General features: G+C 41.5%; 1 protein-coding gene and 1 long non-coding RNA gene across 3 annotated transcripts in view; one reads left to right on the top strand and one right to left on the bottom strand.

Annotated features, from left to right (window-relative positions):
* WWTR1 (WW domain containing transcription regulator 1) overlaps window positions 1-20,737 on the top strand; it is a 123,803-nt gene that overhangs the window by 6,647 nt on the left and 96,419 nt on the right. The window lies entirely within an intron of this gene.
* Window positions 12,807-20,737, bottom strand: part of LOC140695838 (uncharacterized) — a 33,176-nt gene continuing 25,245 nt past the window's right edge. Inside the window, exon 5 of the long non-coding RNA XR_012071672.1 lies at window positions 12,807-13,439. This is a non-coding gene — a long non-coding RNA (uncharacterized lncRNA). The remainder of the gene's footprint in view (window positions 13,440-20,737) is intronic.

Below are 20,737 nucleotides of genomic sequence, written 5' to 3'. Positions count from 1 at the left end.
TGTGCCATGAAGGGCAGATGACTTAATATGTGTCAGGACTGGGTACATTTCTGAGGACTTGTTGAGAGGGTTAATCAGATAATGTCAGTAAAGTAGCTTAAAGGATAAAAAGATTACTTCTCATTGTCTTCCTAATTGTAGAGATTGATTAGAAATAAACTGCTTAAAGGGTTGAGTCAGTCTCAATTTTTGTTTGTTGACAAATTGAGTTAAGATTTATAAGAATTACACCCTTACCTATCATCCCCGCCTTTCCCATCCTCCCTCAATTAAATATCTAACCACAGGAGAGAATGCTGGAGGTAAACGAGTCCACCAATCCAAGGGATAACTTTTTTGTTAAAGGGTGATTTGGAAGACTGAGGACTGAAGTACTAAACTTATTGTTGAAGGGCAACTTCTGAGGGTATGGCCCTTCTGCTGCTCTGTGGGGGACCGCGAGTATTTTAGTGCATTAAAATATGAATAGACGGAGTTTTCCAAAGTGTATTCCTTGGAACTCTTGTCCACTCAGATACTTTGTAAACAAGGGTTCCTGGACCGATAGATTTGGGTTCTGTTGCATGCTCTCTCCCTTTCTTGGAATTTCACAATACACATTAAAGACTCCAAAGTCACTTATTACAAAACTAGTTTATTTTTAAGTCAGTGTTTCACAAGCGTATTTGATTTTTGAACATTTTTATTCCAACTATCATCTCTTACCATTCACCCAGGAATGTTCTATAGACCGCACTTTGGGAAATCTTTTTGTGACCTTCACTATTATTCTTCTAGTTGAGAGTTTCATGTTTAAGTCAAGTTATAGCTTTTCTTTTCAGCATTCTTTGTGTCTATGTATTATGTGGTTCTTGGGGTACAATTTATTTTTATTTATTCAATTTGGGGGAGTAATGAAGTTTATTTATTTATTCATTTTTTAATGGGGGTGCTGGGGATTGAACCCAGGACCTCATGCATGCTGAGCATGTGCTCTAGCTAGCACTCAGCTATACCCTCCCCACCTATGTATTATGTTTTTCATTTCTATTTCTTGCTTTAACAATTACCCATGCTTAGAAATAAGAAATGCCTTAAATATCAGACAAGTGGGCTATAACACCAAAAAACCTACAATTATGGTACATTGTCAAAGTGTGATAATCCTATTTTTATTTTAAAAAGTGTGTGTGTGTCTGTGTGTGTGTGTGTGTGTGTCTGATAGAGTGGTTCATACCAAAATGTTTTCCATGGTCATTTTTGGGATTATGGAGATTTTTCTCATCTACTTTCTGCCTTTCTGTATGTCCCAAATGTTGTATAATAAATATATTTCTTTCTAAATTGGGCTGAGGGGAGGGGGGAAGTTATAAAAATCATGGGAAAAAGCAAGCAAAGAAGCCAGGGAAGACGGGGTGGGAGATTTGGGTAGATGTGTGCAGCTCCATGCCATGCGGGAATCTCTTAGCCATAGCTCAGTAACTGAAGCCTGGAGCTTATGTTACCAAAGAGATCCTCTTTGGGAGCTCCCTGTGTTTTCCTTGTTTGGTGGGTTATTTTCTTTAGAAATGAACTGACACAGTAATTGCTAAAATCTTCACCAAAAATTCTCCATAAAAGTCGGACCAGGATAAGAAGTAGACTTACTGGCCAACCTTCTAGATTTCCTTCAACATGTTCTTTATTTGGGTGCACACCTTCCTGGACTTCCAGCTTTTCGTTAATGTTCCATCTAGATCCGCAGATGAGCATTAAGATAGGAAAAAACGATGTTCACTTGCTCGGCGCTATTAGAGGAAGGGAGAGCAGGAATACACGCAAAGTGCTTAGCGCTGGGTCTGGCACAGTGTGCACCCTGCAGGTTTACTCATTACTGTTCTCGGTTTTGGTTGAGGTGGCGGTGGGGGCTGCAATCTCCCAGGGCCTTGGTTTTTTGCCACCTTCAAGATCTTTCGCTGTTTCATCTTTTACAACGAAAAATCCTTGAACTCCTCTTGTGTGTGAGCGTGCTGCGCTGTGCCGGAGGGGAGAAACGTGGCAGGTTTTTGGACCTCAGGCAGCTGACAATCTAGCTGGAGATATCTGGCGAAGACAGACAAAACCAGGCTAAATAGCCCCGTTCTGACCTGTGTGCGGTGGGACCTGAGCAGCTCCTCTCCTGGGCTGGAAGCTCTTTGTGGTGTGTCACAATAAGGCAGTCATTTCTATCGCGGTTACAGGTATGAAACTTGCAGCCGAGCTGAATGTCTTTTGGTTTCTCCTATTGGCTACTCGCCTTCCGGCCTCAGAAATTGGCACAAGCTATTACCTGTGCCTGGAACATTATTTCCCTGCTTTTTGCCTGGTTAACGCCTACAGCTGCCTTCAGGCATCCGCTTAGATGCCAGCCCTGCAGGAGGTTTTCCGTGACTCACAGCCCACGCGCTGGCTTAGGTGCTCCTGTAGGTTCTCCCATGGCCCTCTGTGTCTCCCCAGACGTAGCACTACTGCCATATTACTGTTGATTGATTTCTCTTTCTCAACTAGACTGAAACCTCCATGGGGGCAAAAATGACCTTTTTCTTGCTTGTCACTGTAACCTGAGCCCAGTGTCTTAGCACATAGATTGGTGCTTGATAAGGAAGATATCTTGCAATCGTTTCTTTTAAATCTTTGCAAGTTTGCATGCTGGAATTCCTCATGGAAATCTGCCATGTTTAGGAATGTAGTTCCATTGTGTCTGTGCCCCCTGGACTGAAAGTTTAGAACCATAGTTCCACATACTAAATGTGTAGGAGAGAAAGATGGATGAAGGGTGAGTGTTCAGAGAAGTCTCTGTAAAGGTGGTTGGGCATAAACGGAGCCTTGAAAAATGGGAAGAATGTGTGTGGGTGAGCAAAAGGGCCTTCTAGGAAAGAGGGGATTGGAAGAGAAGTGCAGGAGCAGAAATGCTAAGGGTCTGTTTTTGAGGCCTGTCTTGGGTTGAAGATAAGTGTTGGTTGGTAGATGACTGTGCATTCCCACTGAGGCTTTAGAACCTCAGCTAGGATGGGTACCCTGACCTTTCACTAGTGAATGTCAACCTCCTTAGCCCTTAATTTTGAGATACACCCATCCTAGTGTTATCTGAATGTAGCATAAGACCCCATCATTATCTCCTATGTTGAGGTCTTCCTAGTTCTTTAGGGAACTAAGCATTTTATACTAGTTTATGGGTCTGAAATGATAGAGCTTTCATAGCAATGCATCTGTCCCTCTGTCCATCTGTAGATCCATCCATTGGTCAAATATTCAGCCTGTGCAGCTCCACTGTAGTGGATGGTCTTTGCTCTCCAAATTAGTGGGATACAAGACTAGCCTCCACCCAGGCTCATCCCCACTGACTCTGCCATTTCTGCTTGTAAATGAATAGCTTGCAGGTCTGGTTGTTCCCAGAATACTCTTGTGGTTTTGGATGAGGCTGATCAACTGGGCACAGACAAGATTGAGATTGAGATTCTGGAACCACAGTTAACCCACCAAAGCCTACCTAGGCCCTGTCCCTTGAGGATGGCCCGCCTGCGCAGCCTGTGGCCTCCCTCTCAGGGGCATCCTTCCAAGAGTCTTAGTGGAGCCCACTGGGAGCCTTTTCACACTCACTCATGATGCCAACCACATGTGAATGTTTTCAGATCACTTCTTCAAATTAAAAAAAAGTTTTCAAATAGTAGTAAGTACATGTAAATGACAAAACTTTGAATTTTGCACCAAAGCATGTACTCTGAGAAGCCTCTTTCACCCTTCCCTAGTCCTCTAGTCCCCTCCCTAGAATGCCAGTTTCTTCTGTCCTTCCAGAGAAGCTCTCTGTGAGTACGAGTAAGTCTGTGTATATGTAGGTTAAATGTATATTCCCATCTAGGCTACTTTCCATACAGGACGAATGGGACACACTGTTCTGTACCTTCCTCTGTTCACTTAGTGTCTCTTGGTGTTTATTTCTTTTCTGTACATAAGTATCTGCTATATTTCTTTAAGGACCACGTAATATTCTACTGTATGGATGTACAGTACATTTCTTAAACTGATCCCCTACTGATGGACATTTAGATTGTTTTTGACTTTGTTTTTAATTATAAAAATATTATATGCTTAGCCACTACTAGAGGGGGGAAAATAGAAAATAGATTCTTCTGATTTTCCCTGAATCTCTGTTTAGAGACAACCAATATTAATGCTTCATCTAGAGAATTCTGTGCACAAAGAGCAGAGACTCTCTGGCTCCTATCTAGTTTATTATCTGTCTAGCTTGTCTGTTACCTAATTTCTCTATCTTCTACTGTTCTACCTATTAATCAATATACTGACCCTTCTCTACAAGGGTGTTAAGTGGTCTGGCAAATGCACTGGCCAGTTAGATGGGTGCCAACCAAACAGAATGAATGGCATGTTACGTGAAGTAGCTGATCTTGTATCTCAGGGCTACTCAAAGTATAGTTCATGGACAGACACCAGTGTGTTAATGTTCTGGGCCCATGATGAGCTAAATACAGAAGTTGAGAGTATTAAGAAACTTTCATAGCAAAACAGCATTGCTGTGACTTCTGAACACATGATCAGTGGGATTACCTTGTGGAGCAGGGTAGTTTGGATGCGTCAGACTTGTGTGGTGAGTCACATGTGGCCTGAACAACATACAAGCCATCCACATCGGATCACATACTGGTCTTGACAGATTGAATATAAAAAACACTGGTCCTTTACCATGGATAGTTAAGAAGCACTGATCTGTTTCTCTCTTTCTCTCTCTTAAACCTATCTATTTATCTATCCTCTATCCATCCATCCATTTACCTACCTATCATTTTATTTTTCCATCCCTACCTGAAACTATCTTTTATATATCAGCCAACCAATTAATTAATCATACCTCTCATTAACTTAATAATCAACCTGGGATGTTGAATAATGAATCTCAGTATGGAAATAAATTCTACAGCATAAAAGTTTTGTGTCATTTGTTTTCCAGTACATAAAATATTTTTTGTCTTTGTGGCCCCTATGCTAACTCAATGTTTTAAAAATATGTTTTGGCACACTTCAATTCTGAACACTGAAGATAAATCCAAATTCAGTTCTTTTTGGTGACTAATCTACTTGTAAGCATTGCTAACTATAGACTCGGCAATTAACACACGGTGACTGGAGAAAAATGTACGTACTGGATTGTTTATTAAAAATGTATATTCCTTTGTGGCAGCTTTTCTGCAAATATGAAGATGCTGGATATTTGTGTTTCTCCCAGTTTGTCTGTGAAAAACCTTTCTTGGCTTAGGTGTTCACAGGTGGAGGAAGCAACTGTGATAATCCATCAAAAAGTAGAAAACACAAACAAATGATAAATGTAACTAAAATGAGCAGACATAACTTTTACTGACTTGACTTTATTTTTTGATTTATTTTTTAAAGTTGGCTTTTTAACATACTTTTATCAAAAAATTAAAGCAGATTCTTAAGGATATAAAGTGAAAAGTCAAAGTACTCCACCCTCTAGTTTTACTCAGATGGAACCACTGTTGACAATTGCTTATGTGTCTTCCAGGGATTTATTATGTATACACATGATCTCATTTATAATCTCATCAGATGGTTGTTTTGGTATCGTGGGAACCACGGCTTAGGTGGTCTTTGTTTCTGGTTGACCCTCAGACAACCTCAGGACTGAGTATAGATATGGGTTAAATTTTGGAGAACTTGACGTGATGCCTGGTGGGGAGGTCTCAGGGTGAGAAGCTTTGTTGGGGTAACTAGAGTTCAGAGACTGGGATTTGGCTCTGTGGCTCAGAAAATTGATGTTCTTGGTGCTCCAAAACTGATGAGGGTTTCAAGGGCTGTCTGGCTTGAGCTGTGCTGGGATGAAATGGGGATAGACATTTTAACTGCAGTTTCAGAATTCACAGGCTGTGACTTGAATATCCTGCCACTCTGGAATGAAGGTACTCGTAAGAGTGATTTAATCACGGGAATTTGCTTTCACGCTGGAAAAGGGAAGACATGAGGTCGATCATTTGAGGGATAGTGAAATCATTTAAGGGATATTAGGGAGGTAAATTTGACAGGATTTGGTGATGGATTAGATAAGGGCAGTGAAGACAAGAGGTGAAATGGAAGATTTGCACATTGCTGGTTGTCTAGTGGCTTGAATGGAGGTGCTTCTCATTGTAACAGGCAGTACTGGAAGGTTTAGAAGAGTTTGAGAAGTATTTTAACATGTTGAGTTTGAGGTGACTTTAAGAGCTATAAGGGAGATATATATATTTTTTTTCCAGGTAACTATATCTACCTATATACGTATTTTTATATAACTATAGTCATATATGCATATGATTATTCAAATCCAGGTGTGGATGAGATGCCTTAGAGAGAGGTTCAATATGTAACCTCTCTCTAAGTAAAATAAAGAAAAGTTTCGTTAGATTTGGTAAAGGAGACGGAAAAGAAACAGCCAGAGATAGATATGAGGAAACCCAGAAAGCAGTGCCTGAAATTCAGGGAAGTACAAGAAGGAGGAAGGTTCATTTTGTGGCATGTTTCTCAGAGAGATCGGGGAAGGTGAGAACTGAAAAATGTCCAGTGTGTGTTTTTTCCACTGAGGCCACTTTCTTTCTCCAGGATGGGGCAAGGTCAGGGGTCTGGGGCAACTATTCATAGAATATAGGTTTTTTGTGGGGGACAATAATTAGGTTTTTATTTATTTATTTTTCAAATGGAGTTACTGGGGATTGAACCCAGGACCTCGTGCATACTAAGCACACGCTCTACCATTGAGCTATACTCTATCTCCCCGCCTTAGAATATAGTTTTTTGAAGAGGGAAAAATGAGGAAAATAGGCATCTGAGTTAGATCAGGCGTGTCCCACAAATTCCCACCTACGCTATGGTTCCTGCTGCGGAGTCCAGTGCTCTCTCCCTATAGAGGTCCAAGGCTGTGCAGAAGGACTGCATTTGCTTATTTAAACATCCTGTTAAAATGAGGTCTGAAATCAGCATTTTATAACTAACCGAGGTAAGTTGTAAGACTTGGGTAAAAACAGGACTCTAATGGACATGATAATCCCTTGCCTCGAGGAAAATGACCCTCTCCAATCCTAGCTGTGATCAAACCTTTGTCACAGTTTGTAGCTCACAGGACTGTTGCTGAGACGCGTCATCCTTAATTGCAGCCATAAAAAAGTAGCAGGCTATGTTTGGAGGGAATCAGTTAAAAATTTATGATTCAGAATATTATGTAACTATAGTTTCAGAGAATTGTTTATCTTCCCATCTTTGTTTCTCCATTTGGCGGAACTGATTTTTCTAGCCGGCAAAGGGGATTCTGAAGTTAATGCAGACAAAAGCCCCAGGCCAGTTTACCCTTTCACAATGTAAGTAAATAAAACACGTTTGATTATATCAAACCGGTTTGCATTTGGATGCATTTTGTAGTGAGAGCTGAGATTGTTGTTAAAAGGCCATTCTGCTGCATTTTGCCAATTGGGGAGCATCTAATGGCCCTGTTACTGGTTTGGGACTTGTGTGAACATGTGAATTTAGTAGGAGGGATTACGAATCATAAAAGAGGCAGTAAACTTCAGTGCTGCTTATAAAATTACTTGTGTTTGCTGAAGACATACTGTCTAGTGCAATTGTCCCCACTTTTGTGGGTCTTTGTTTTATGTACCATGTGAAATATAAACCTATGCATAGAGGACTTTCGGCAAATATGGCTTCTGGTTACATAATTATATCATCCAATATATGTGTGGCAATTTGTGCATTGTAACATAAAATCCAGCCATAAATATGTATTGTGGAAAAACTTGAAGGAAGGAAAGCCAGGACTGGAGAAAGGATCAGCTATTTAAAAGTAAAGCTGTACCCAAATGTATTTTGAAAATATGGTCTTTACTTCCCCCACAGGCTTTTTTAAAGGTTTAGTCATCTGTGGTCTGGAAAAAGTTAAACTTGCATTTATTGATTTTGCGTTTCTGTAAGCATGAAGACGGCAAGGGCTGTGCTTGGGGCTTCGGAGAAATGAGTTCTCAAGCGAAGGGCCAAGGGCTGTAACCCACACGGGGCACACTGGGGCCATTGTTCTTTTGTGTTTGTCTGTTGCTTACATTTTAATAACTATTGAGTAGTCGGTGATTATTAACAGAGATTTAACAGTAGGAGCAGAGGAAGGTGTAGGGTCATTATGGACAATTTGGAATGTCAACATGAAAGAAAGGATTTTTAAAGTTAGATTTAGAATTGTTGAAACTTTTGCCTGAAACTTCGGCAGGTGGGTAGAGCAAGGGCTAGACCAGCACCACCTTTTAAAATTATTAGCCCTAGTGAACTAAGTCAGGTTTTGCCACAGCACTTCTCCTGTAACCTAAGAATTGGCCAGCCCTAGTTAATTGGTTGAAAACCATTAAAGGACTCGGCTTTCCCCGTAGCACATGCACTGGAATGTCCAGCTTACCTCTTGTGTGTTAATAAAAAAAGCCCATGATCTGACTCATTAAAGTGCAGGTCTGTACTCACCTTAAAGCAGAGTAACATCAGTAACAAGTTTTGAGTTCTTGGAAGGTCCTTCTGAGGCCTAGTAAACATCTTGGTGACCAGTACCTATCCCTTTGGAGTCTAGTTTTGAGAGCTGCTGAAAACGATTATAATGAACTTACAAGTGAGCAAGCATGGAGGTGTAAACTGATGCGGTAGAGTTGCTTCAGCTGAAGTGAAAGATCATACTTGCTGACGCTTATTACAAATGGGTTTCTTAAAACAATGTCTGTTTTGTACAGTGACAGTCAAGTCTGCCAAGAGTAAAACAAAAAAGTTATATTGTGGAACAAGATAAAAGGGCTCTGCAAAATAAATAATATCTAATACCATTAAAATATAAGGTTTCCTTTTCAAAATGTAAATATAAGCTTCCAAATGAATGTTTTAAAAATCTGATTTTACTTGATTTGTCCAGTGACTTGATGTGTAAAGTGATTATGACTCAGAATATGCCCAGACCTAGATTACTACTATAAATAATACATGTGTATAGCATGTGAAAGAGAAATAAACCTTAAATGACATTATGTTTTAGTGATAGCATAGAAATTGGTTTTATTAGGGTAGGTTAAAAGTAGTTTATTGGCAACAAGCAAAATGTTTTCATCTGTCAGTTTCTAAGAATAGAATAACATATTTGATGCAAACTGATGGTTCTAGCCTTTATCCATAGACATCATTGGTCTATGAAGATCAACGAGGGAACGTAGGCAAAGGGGTGATCTACAGAAACGTTTACTAAATCTTTTAAGATGCAAGGGTGGGAATCAGATAAGTGATTGAGGTTGTTTTGCTCTTGCATGGAATTAATTGTTTGTTAAACATTTCTGATCCTAGTGGAGTGGCATTTATCTGAATCCCATAGGGTGAACCAAAAATGTTGCTTAAAAGGCTTTTGTAAGAAAGATAGGCACAATTCTTGTGCAAAGTGGGCTAGTTGAATAAGGGAGATCCAAAGAGTCATGTTAGCCCCTGGTGCAGTTATAAAATCTCAAAGGTGAACTTTTGGGGAGGTGGTTTGTTGAGAGGTGGGGAAGATAATAGGATAAGTTAAACAAGTGTTTGGGAAGATAAGGGTTTATAAAAGACCTTGAGATGTTTGTAGATGTCCTTTGCTATAGGATGAGGCCAGAAATGTTGCTGAGCTGTGTACAGGAAGATAGAAGAACTAACTTTAGTATACTCAGAATAACAAAGAAGGATGATTTATTCATTTAAAGAGTGGTTTTGGAGTCTACCACTAGAACTTTTGGGGACGGCTTGACTTGAAAGCAGAGAGACTGTAACCAGGTGGTTTTTTTTGTTGTTGTTGTTCTGTTTTTTTTCAAATGGAGGTCCTGGGAATTGAACCAAGTACCTTGTGCGTGCTCAGCATGCACTCTACCAACTGAGCAATGTCCTCCCTCCTGTACCCGGGTGTTTTTAATCGACACTGTGGATGGCTGTTCATGGCAACCCAAAGATGAAGTATCTGACTTCATTCTTCCTGGCTGGCCGTGCGGAGATGCCCTGATCTCCATTGGAGTTAGTGCTCCAGTGTTTCTGCTCTCGAGCCTCATGGAAGAGTGGCTGGCTTTGATTTGCTTCCTGCCCGAAGCCTGCTTTGGGTGAATTTAAAAACCTGTTTGTTTCCCCGTCATCCGGCTGGGCCTTACCCATAATTCCTGCACTTTGATTATGGGGTTATTACAGGACAAGAGCTTCTTTGTAAAACAGCATGTTTAATACTCTGGGGTCTAGCGTGACTAGCAGATATAAATTGTATGGAAGCAATTAAACTCGAAGGAAATGTCATGTGGGCTGAATTTAAACGTACAGACTTGTGGCACTGATTTTTTTTTTCACTTACACAGAGAAGGGTGGGGAGAGAAAAATAAAGGAAAAAAGAGAAATAGGCCAAGCAAGTGAAGGAAGCACACAAAGAGACAAGAGAAAATGAATCGTTTTGAACACTTGGTTAAAATTCCAAAGTCCAGAGCCAGTATTATGCTGATGCCATTACCCTTCCTATGAACTCTTTAGAACTACAGATGTCAGGGAATTACACTCTATCTGGGGGCTTGTTCCCCTGTTTGCAGTTGGCCGGTCATCTGCTTCTCAAGGCATATGTGTATCTAACAGCGGAGTGATTTTTTGGAATAGGTTAGTAAACAGGACTGAGGGTGGCCAGCCCATAATGATCAGGAAGGCGCTTATCGTTCCAGCTTTCTCTCTATTTTATGCTCCTGGTCTCTGCAGATGTCGTACAGAGTGGCTCGTCTTTGGACTTTGGATGACGGGTAGTGTGTCATTCCAGGCCGTTTCCTCTCACTGGCCTGGAATGTTCTTCTCCCTCTCCTGCTTGGTCTGTTAACACCCAGCCAACCGTGTCTCCTCTCTGACACCTTGTTGGACTAACCAGCTAGATGGATCTCCTCCTTCAGATCCCATAGTAATTTGGTCAATATGGGTAATTTGGCAATTGATCTTTCTTATTGTCCATCACAATGGCTATAAAGCTTGTTAAATGAATGGGTCTGTTTCACGTCCCCAACACCTCAGCTCTCAGCTGTGGACCTGGGGTTGGGCTGTCCTCATACTTAGCACATACTGGTACCAGGGAGCGTTTGTGGATCAAGGCTGATGCTGAACATATTGCTGAAATAATCATAATGTTATTGGATGGTCAGAGGCAGAAAAAGATGCTTTTAGACTAGATATAATAGTACAAGTTTGAATTGAATTTTAGTCTTAGAAATAATAGGCACACTTGATTTTTTTTGCCCCAGGGGAGAGTGCTTATGCTTTACTTTCATTCTTTATATTGTGAACTCCTTAAGGACAAAGAACCACATTTTACCTCATTGTATCTCTCCAGTGCCCATCCCAATGCCTGGCACACACAGTAGGAGTTCAGATAATATTTGCTGAAAGAAATATAAATATCTTTAAAATTCTTCCATTATTTAGATATCTGGTGCTTCTTTCTTATGCAATAAGCCAATAGATATTTATTGAGCACATACTGTGTGCAGATATGGGTACGGTGCTTATTAGCATAGTGGGTCCCCATAAAGTGCACTACAGTTTGGAATATACTTTATTCCTTGTATTTAATTATTAGTCTGACTTAAAGTTCTAAGAAGTCACTTCCCCAAGCAGGACAATAACAATTTAAGAGAGAAAAAATTGCTGGGAATAAATTCAGTATATTCATCTATTCCCAGATTATTTCCACATTCCACTCCATGCTGGAAATACAGCCTCCCACCCCCCTGCCCTCCTTTCAAATGATCCCAAGATTGTAACCTTTCCAAACAGAGCTGGAGAGGTAGTAGACTGTTTAGATTTCAAAGGACTTTACAGGATGCAAAGTAAATAAGGGGAATTTGAGATATCAACAAAACTGTAATTAAGCAGATTAACTGTGTCAGTAGTGAATACAGAGATGTCAGAGGAGCTAGTTAGTAGCAAGTATTTAAACACAGCCTCAAGTTCATTCTCAGTGGTACCACCAGCATCCACAAACAAACTTGAAAGGAAGTTTAGCCAGATAAACCCAGAAGAAATGATTCTCCTGGGAACATCACATTCTAAATCATATATCTATTATTAATATCTTTATTTTAAATTTTGGCTTGGGTTCCTTGATTTTTATGAGTCCCTTAAGATCACAGAACCAGGGTTTAATTTTTAACATCTTTTCAGATCTCCAAAGAACAGGAGATGAACCCCCTCTTTTGATCAGAATAAAGGGAAAAAGAATTTAAAGTTATAAAATAAGCTAGGTTTACTTTACCCATAGATGGCCATATATATAAATGCAACAGCATCTGTTTTTTTTTTTCATTGGCCAGGTTATAGATGCCTGCATTTTGTTTTAAGAAATCCAGACAGAGACAGTCTCTCTTGACCCCTAATCACACTCATCTCCCCAGAGGGTGAGCCCCTTTCTCAGTTCATGGTCTGTCCAAATGCACGTACAAACTTGTGGTTCAGCGTTTTTTTTTTTTACATGTTGTACCTTAATGTCCTTTTCTTCTTTTTTTTCACTTAAAAGTATGTTTTTCCATGACAGTAGTTAGAGATCTACCTTAATATATTCTTCCATCATCTGGCTGTACTACAGTTTATTTACCCATTCTTTAAATAATGGGACTGTAATGTTATTTAAACCTCATCTGAAAGAAGTGGTATCAATGAAATTCTTCATTTGAGTTTTTAAAAATCATTTTGAAGGGAGATTTTTTTCATAATTACTCAAAGATAGAAGACTTCAGTCTAATTATTAAAAATACATTGCATTTGTATGATCGTTTAACCTCCTTTTCGATATGGGCGTGATGTCCCCAGCAGTCTTACGAGTACCCACGGTGGCAGTAGGGTGGGATGTCGGAACCATGTGAAGGTGAGGGTGGGGCAGAGCCCTGTTCTGATTTCTGACCTTCCAGGGCTCTTCGGTTAAGATCATGGAGTGTGTTCCTTCCTCCCAGCAAGGATCCCTTCCCTCCTCTATCGTCTCTGAGCTCTGCCCAGAGCTTTCTGGCCGGCATTGTCAGTTGAAAGTTTGGCCTCAGAGTCTTTGATTTAAGTGGTGAGGGGTCAGGCAGAGTGACAGGCAGTGTGACCAGGCCCGGAGGGGGTGCTACTAGGAAGCAGGGCGGGGAAGAAGCTCAGTGGTTCCTCGGAGGCCGTGCCTGGGAAGCGCATTCCCGGGTGGACGGGTGAGCCTTCTCTCGGGCCGTTTCAGCTGGAGCCCCGAGGCCTGTCTGCTCCAGGCTCCTGCAGTGGCTTCTTCGGGCTGCTCCCTAAGCCTGTGGTTTAGCTGTTCCTTGTGCAGGGATCCAGGTAGAGGACAGTCATTGCTCTCTTCTGGTCAGTTTTCCCCGGGAGGCCCACCCTCAGGGGCATGTTTCATTCTTCCTAGAACTTTGCACCTAAAGGTGAATGAAGGGGGAAAAGAGAGTGAAAAAGGAAGCTTGATGGGAGATAATGAGGCTTTTCCTGTTGCTTCTGTTGTCTTCAGAAAGCAGGTCACCGAGATGTGAATACACATTTATCTGCATTTATTTAACAAGTGGTAAGGAGCACTTACTCAGTGCCAGGCATTATTTGAAGCGCTATCCACATTTAACTCTCCCAACAACTGTTTGGCAGAAACACGGTTTCTGTTCTGACTTTACTCAGGAAACTGAGGCACAGAGGACTGCGGTAGCTTGACAGCATCACACAGCTAGTAAGAATTTAAACCCAGGCAGTCTGGGCCCAGAGTCAGCACCCGGGTTGTTCATTTGCTCCCTCCCACAAGTCTTGACGTAGTTGGATTTTATTGTTTTTCTCTTTTGTGATTTCCCTTCCTTCCTTCCTCCCTCCCTCTCCATTCCTGTCGCCCCTCCCCTTGGGTGGGTCTTGATACTTCACTTGTAGGTGATCACACACTGGCTCCAACCTCAGGCCTTTGCGTGCTGTCGCCAGGCTAGACATCTGTAAAGACGGCTCTCACCCTGTCACTTCCCACTTCAGAGCTCTCCCTGGCGTCCTGTCCTGTCTGGGCTGTCCTGTTTACTCATTCTTCTAGCACAGTCCCCTAACACAGAAACTCTGTGTTCCCTACAAGGTAGGTGAAGGATGGCTTCCACACACATTCAGATCCCAGAATGGAGCATGTGGAGAAGCATTCATTCAGCTAGCCTAAAGGGCAAAGGTACATCTAGAAAGACTTACCCTGATTTCTCAGCATGTTTCCTAGAGCCGGTTTCAAGGTAAAGGCAGTTTGCACTGTAAAACTGAGTTGGAGCAAGTGCCTCCCCTTAGATATATATATATATATATATATATATATATATATATATATAGGACTGTCATGTTATTTAAACCTCATCTGATAGGCCTCGTGTAAATTGAATACTTAACTGGCAGCACCTGTCTCCCTTCCCAGATGTGCCCTCACTTCTCTTCTCTGGGCCTCCATCCAGTTCACTCCTCCTGGGAAGCCCATCTCAGGCCTCACCTCTTGCCCAAACTTCTCTGCTCCCATGGTCTTCAACTTCTCCGAACCCAGTGCTGTTAGATAGACCCTCCTTGTTTTGGGCTGGAAAAAAACCAACTGCATTTAAGCTCTTGAGGGGCGGGGATGAGGGTCTCCCATTATCCATGGCCTGGCCCTGAGCCGAAGACCCAGGGACGGTGAGCAGAGGGACCGGCAGGTGGGGCCCACTGGGACATGGATTCAGACCCTCCTACTGGGCTGGTTGCTAGGTCTCCTCGCCTTTAAAATGAACTTGAATGAGGTAATAGCTAAGGTCTTTTTTAATTTGCTTAACTGATGACACAATTTTTTAGACAGCTTTATTGAAATGTAATTTATATGCCATACATTTCGCCCATTTAAAGTGTACAGTTCGGTGGTTTTCTGGCATATTCACAGGTAACGTACAACCATCACTACAATTAATATCAGAATAATTTCATCACCACAAAGATAATCCCTTACTAGTTAGGGAACTATTAGCTTTTACCCTCCCCTCCCCATAACCTCATCTTCCCCAGCCTTAAGCAACCACTATTCTATGTCTGTATAGGTTTGCCTGTTCTGGACATTCCCTATAAATGGAATCATATATGCTCTTTTGTGACTGGTTTCTTTCACTTGGCTTAGTGTTTTCAGGGTTCCTCCATGTTGTAGCATATATCAGTACTTCATTCCTTTTTATGGCTGAATAATATTCCATTGTATTATATACCACACTTGTTTATCATTTGTCTATGGATGGGCATTTGAGTTGTTTCCACCGTTTGGCTAGTTACACTTATTGAGGGGAAAATGGGCTTTCCTGCTGTGGTATCTATAGTTGCCAACAGCGGTTTCCCTCTGCTGCTTTGAAAGTAGGAATCTGGGCCTGCTGGTTGTGTTTGTGGGGTGGGGATGGACAGGGGGTTGGATATTTGGTCATCAGCAGTGGGGAGCAGTTGGAGGGACGACTTGTGAGCTCTGTAGTCAGACATTCTGGTTTGAATCACAGCTCTGCCACTTAACAAGCTTGCATAACTTCAGCAAGCCTCGGCTTCCTCATTCGTAAGATGGAAACTACCCTGCCTGCTTCCTTACTGCCAGGGTCATGCTAGGAAGGGCATGGAGCCTGGGGCATCTCCATCAGGGCAGAGGGACCTCATTATGGCTATAAAGATGATTGAGTCAATAAGTCAAGTTGAAGGTTGTAAAAAGGAAGAGCTTAAAGTTGTCAAAGCATGGACCCCAGGGCCATCGTCCCAGTTGCAGTGGCCAGGGTGGACCTGCTGAGTCTCACTGGGACAATTAAATGTCTTCCCTTTCGTGTGTTAATGGTCTTTCTTGCTTTTGGGTCTGGCTTTGTACTCTGGCCACTACCCATCAGGCCATTTGAGGAGAATGACTGGAGGGTGAGACCTTTCTTCTCTCTTTGAGAAGAAGATAGAGAGGGAGTGAATCTGACTCTTTGCGGAGAAGGGCAAGGGAGGTGGAGTGCTTCCTTTGTAGGCTTTAGTCTCAAAAGTGTAGCTGATACCCTGAGCTTTTTTTTTTTAATGGTTATTAAACATCCAACAGCTCTTATATTGTGGTTTGTATGTGAAGATTGAAATGCCTCTGTTGGTAAATAGAATAAGAGATGAAATGTTAATCTGGACTATACTTGGAGGGTGGTGTTCATAACAGTGTCACTGATTTGGCTACTATTGTTACTAAGAATCAAGGAACTCTACAATTTTGGATTTTAGGCAAGATCTGCTTCCATACCCAAAATACATTTTTTTTAATTGTTTAATGTACGTAGGCTTTGGAAAGATACAACTATTACGGCAGCAGGTCTTTGGAGAAAATGGAAAGTAAGACACTGTCCTCATCAAATCTAGCATCTGCCCCTGTGAACTTGGTGGGAGGTTGAGAAATTGACTGTGGGGCTTTAGGAATCTTCCCTCCTCTCTTCTGTTCTGGCCCCAGGTGCGTGTGGACAGGTCTTGCCTGGTATCCTTCCTGCTGGTCTGAACTGTGCACAGCAACTGGGAACAGGCCAACATGTCCAGGCTGACATGATGACCAGATTTCATGTGGGAGAGCTTGACAAAAGGAGATTTGTTTCTGGGGACTGACACCCTTTTTTTTCTGTGAAGTCTGACCTTTCCATCATTAAATTGTGACTCTTTTCAGAATTAAATAGAGCTTAGGAAGGAGGAAGGAAGGAGTAAAGGAAATGTAGTTTGCTGCCTCCAGATGCAAACTGTACAGAAACCAGTGGATGGGATGAGAATGGACACCATTTCTGGGGTGATGTCAGGGTGTGGTGGTCTATACCATGACTATGGAAAAGGAAGGGTCATTACCTTCAGTATCATGACTTTGTTCCTGTTGTTTTCGGAGCTCAGGGCCCTGACTTACATGCAAACTCCTTCTGTTTGGCAGCCCAACAAGGGCAGAAGTGCTTGAGCATGTGACTGGGGCCTCACATGAAGCGACAGGCCTTGGCCCTGTGTCTCTTAACTCATGGCTGCCTGGAAAATACCATGAGCTGAGCAGGTCTGAGTTGGTCTGGAGATAGAGCAAGAAGAAATTCTTATCACCTGTCCTCAAATGGAAGTATATCCTGTCCGCAAGGTGACCAGAAAGAATCGTGGAGACAGCAAATACCTCTGAATATTTTAGGTCTTCATCTTTGTCTATTGGTCTGAGATAAGTTGCTGAGATTTCTTTTAAAAATCTCTTCCTGTTCATTGCTAGGGCTAGAGGCAGAAGCAAGATAATTTATAATGATAATTTTTAAAATGTTTTAAGAAAGAAAGACCCACAGAAAATGTCATCACTGTAACTTCACATATATGTGTGTATATATATATATTTTAGTAGGGGGAGGTAATTAAGTTAATTTATTTAAATTAAAATTTTGTTTTATAGAGGTACTGGGGGATTGAACCTAGGACCTCGTGCATGCTAAGCACACGCTCTACCACTGAGCTATACCCTCGCCTCATGCTTTTCATATTGTCACATGCTTTTACAATCAAAAATTCCAGAGTACATGGGTTGGCTGTCTTGAAAGATGTTTTAAAAATTCGTCTAAGATGTGCTTTTCCCCAGTCTAAAACTCATAGGAGCTTTTGATGCATTATTAGGGTCAGTTATATCTAAGACAAGAGACATTTTCTTTGTCACAGATGGTTGTAGTAAAGAAGGCTATCTTCATGCTTTGTTTCAGCCCTCACCAAAACTCTGGACAACAAGTTACTGATATTTGGGAAATAGGAGAGATAGACTTTTTTTTTTTTTCAGATTCAGAAATGACAGAGCATGGGAGTGAGGTTGGGGGAACCACAGGGTACAATGGAGAGAGTCTGGGAGGCCACAGTCAAGTCCTGATTGGGGGTTCGCTTGGCCTAGTGGGTTCCCTAACCTAAGAAATATTGAAGTAGTTCATAGATGGCTCCAGAGGTCCTTCTCTGTAAGAGCTTAAATACCCTCAGTAAATAGGTGGGAAGTACAAATATAAATATTTTTGTGAGCTGGAGGGACTGTGCTTTTAGATCAAAGACAAATATTTTTAGTTTGATTGAGAAAGGAGTGAGATTGTTTTTTAAAAGCAGTATTATTTACTTAAATAGGAAGGCTAACGTCTTTCCAGTCTTCAGTCTTGAACGTGCTGTAGGAGTTGGGGAAGACATCTTTTGCTTTTACCCTTATGCTGCACAATTAGGAAAAAATGCTTTTCTTTTGATCTTTTCTTAAAATATTTGGCAGAGATTACTGCTGGAAGAATGACCTGTAAGATTTGTATCATCAGGTTAGAATTTTTCCATGTGCTAAAGCCTGAAATAGTTGGACTTGATCTAGGTAGTCATTTTTCCAAACCTCCAGAAGCTCATCTTGGATTTCCTGTTGGCAGGGATCCCCACGCTCCATCATATGGGAGAAAGAGACTTCCACGGGAAGAATTAGCCCATCGTAACAAACAATGGGCAATACCAAGGACCAGATAGTTTTAGTGGAAGCTACTTGTTAGACTAGCGTTTGTACGTTTGGGTTTCCCTTTTGCAACGCCTGCAACTCCACGTGCTTCAGGATGGGTTAGTAATGGGGTTTTTTTTTTTTTTTTTAAATGCCTTTAGAATTTTTTTTTAAAACAATATGCTCTTAAAAAAAAAAAAGACCCTCACAGGCTACACTGTACAAAGGGGGAAGACCCACCCTGGAGAGCTTTATAAATCTTATCAACGGATGAAAAGCCCTGTGGTTCCCTGGGCCATACAACATGGATACCCCTGGTTGGTTTAGTACAAATTTTGACCAGTTTGATTTTGGGATGCCCCCTGTAGCCACATCACGCTCTCTTCAGTTGTCACCACCCACCCCCCTTTCCTGGCTTCTCTGGTGTTTCCAAGGGGTACAGGGAAGGTCATGGTGTAAGGCAGCTGGCATGTCTTCCTTTCTCTCAGCTGCCTCACCTTTAGGAGAATAAAGGGTAGCTTCTTCCTATCAAAATTTGTACTCCTCGTTGCATTTCACTTCTCAGCATATATTCAGGGTTGATTTACCCCTCATTACACCTACATGATTGAAAATGGAGGCAGGTGTATCCTAGGATGTTTGGCTTGTGGTTAGGAAAGGAGTGGGAATAGGTGATGGGTTAAATGGGGCTGCCAGATAAAATACAGGTGTCCAGTTACATTTGAGTTTCAGATAAACAATGCGTACATTTTTAGTATAAGTTTATCCCAGATATTTCCTAAGCATACTGTACTAAACAAATTGTTGTTTATCTGAAATCCAGATTTAACTGGGTATCCTTGATTTTTATTTGCTAAATCTGTCAACTTTAAGTCCCTAAGATACTTCTCGAGTCTCATGTCACATTTTTTGTTAGCCTCTAGCTTAGCTGGCTAAGATTTCTTTGCTTTGGAGAGGTGCTGGGGAGTGGCCCAGTGGGCAGGCTCTTACACTGGTGTGAACTAAGACAGGGCAGGGCCAGACGTAAATAAAGTATTGGCTAAGCAGCTGCCTGGTGGCCTCAGGACAGAGTAGGTGTTCAACTACCTGTTCACCATGTGCCACGCTTGGGCAACACCTTGTTTTTGATACTATTCTTGGATGCACCCCTTTGTTCAGTGTGTTTCGTCACCCCATCTGAGCACACGTTCAAACATGGGCAACTTCCCCCCGATGCCCTTTTGTAGCCTTCACGGGCAAACGCCTGCACTGCCTTTGCTTGGAGTTTGGAAACAGACGAGTAGAAGTTCATCTCTAACCAATAATACTGAGTGTGCTTTTGGGTTTTTAATGCAAATTATTTAAATAAAGTAAAAAATTTTTTTCATTTGTATATTAACCATCGCATTGGTTCATGTCAATATTTTTAATTTTTTTTACACACTATATACATATATATATATAGTTGTGTACAAACATTCTCTTAAAATTCTGGCTCAAGGAAAGAAGTTGTTAGTTTTGTTTTGTATAGTGACTGATTTCAACTGAGTGGATTTTAGGGGAGGAGAAAACCCCGTGGGAACTGTGATCATGAGGCCTGAGGCATGCCTATCTGACATGGTGTGCCCCTCAGTGTTGCATTACTGACTGTCTACTGGGTTTGGGGTGCCCTTTTGGAGCCTCTTATTAACTAGTAAGTTCAGTAATGAATGTAGAGGATTGACAGAGAGGGATTAATTTATTTACAATTGTTTCGTACTGAAATCTTGACATGGACAATTCTCCTAATTGAAGACCTGCCTCTTGGACCTTGGTTTGACTCAGAATGCCATGTGTGATGTTTTTCTCCTTGGGCCCTGCAGGAAGACTCATTGTTCGTGAGTGAGTGACAATTACTTCGCAGCCATTACTATGTGGTTGCAGCACGTTCATCGCTACGAGTGATTTATGAGTGTCACCTTGATCTGTGAGCTCAGCCAGGTGTCAGACATCTAGGAAGGGAGGGCCTTGGTCGGTACTTAAATGGGAAACTCAGGATGCTGTGTGGAGGTGTGTTCGTGATTAAGGAGATGATGTTTGGTTTTGAGTCAGGGCTTTTAGTGCTGTGCTTAGAACAGCTCATGTCTTCCTTATGAGAAAACACTTGTTTGCATGTGGTCCTAATTTCTGCTTCATTAAAAACAAACAAAGTCACAATAACTCTTGCAGAAGGCAGCAATAAAAAAAAAGACAGAGTTGTCTGTTTCACTAACAGCCAGCTTTTCCTCAGAAGAGACTTTTATG

This window comes from Vicugna pacos, chromosome 1 (assembly GCF_048564905.1).
Source record: "Vicugna pacos chromosome 1, VicPac4, whole genome shotgun sequence".
NCBI classification, from domain to species: Eukaryota; Metazoa; Chordata; class Mammalia; order Artiodactyla; family Camelidae; genus Vicugna; species Vicugna pacos.
Note: the sequence above shows the minus strand (reverse complement) of the source record. Positions and strands in the feature narration are given on the sequence as shown.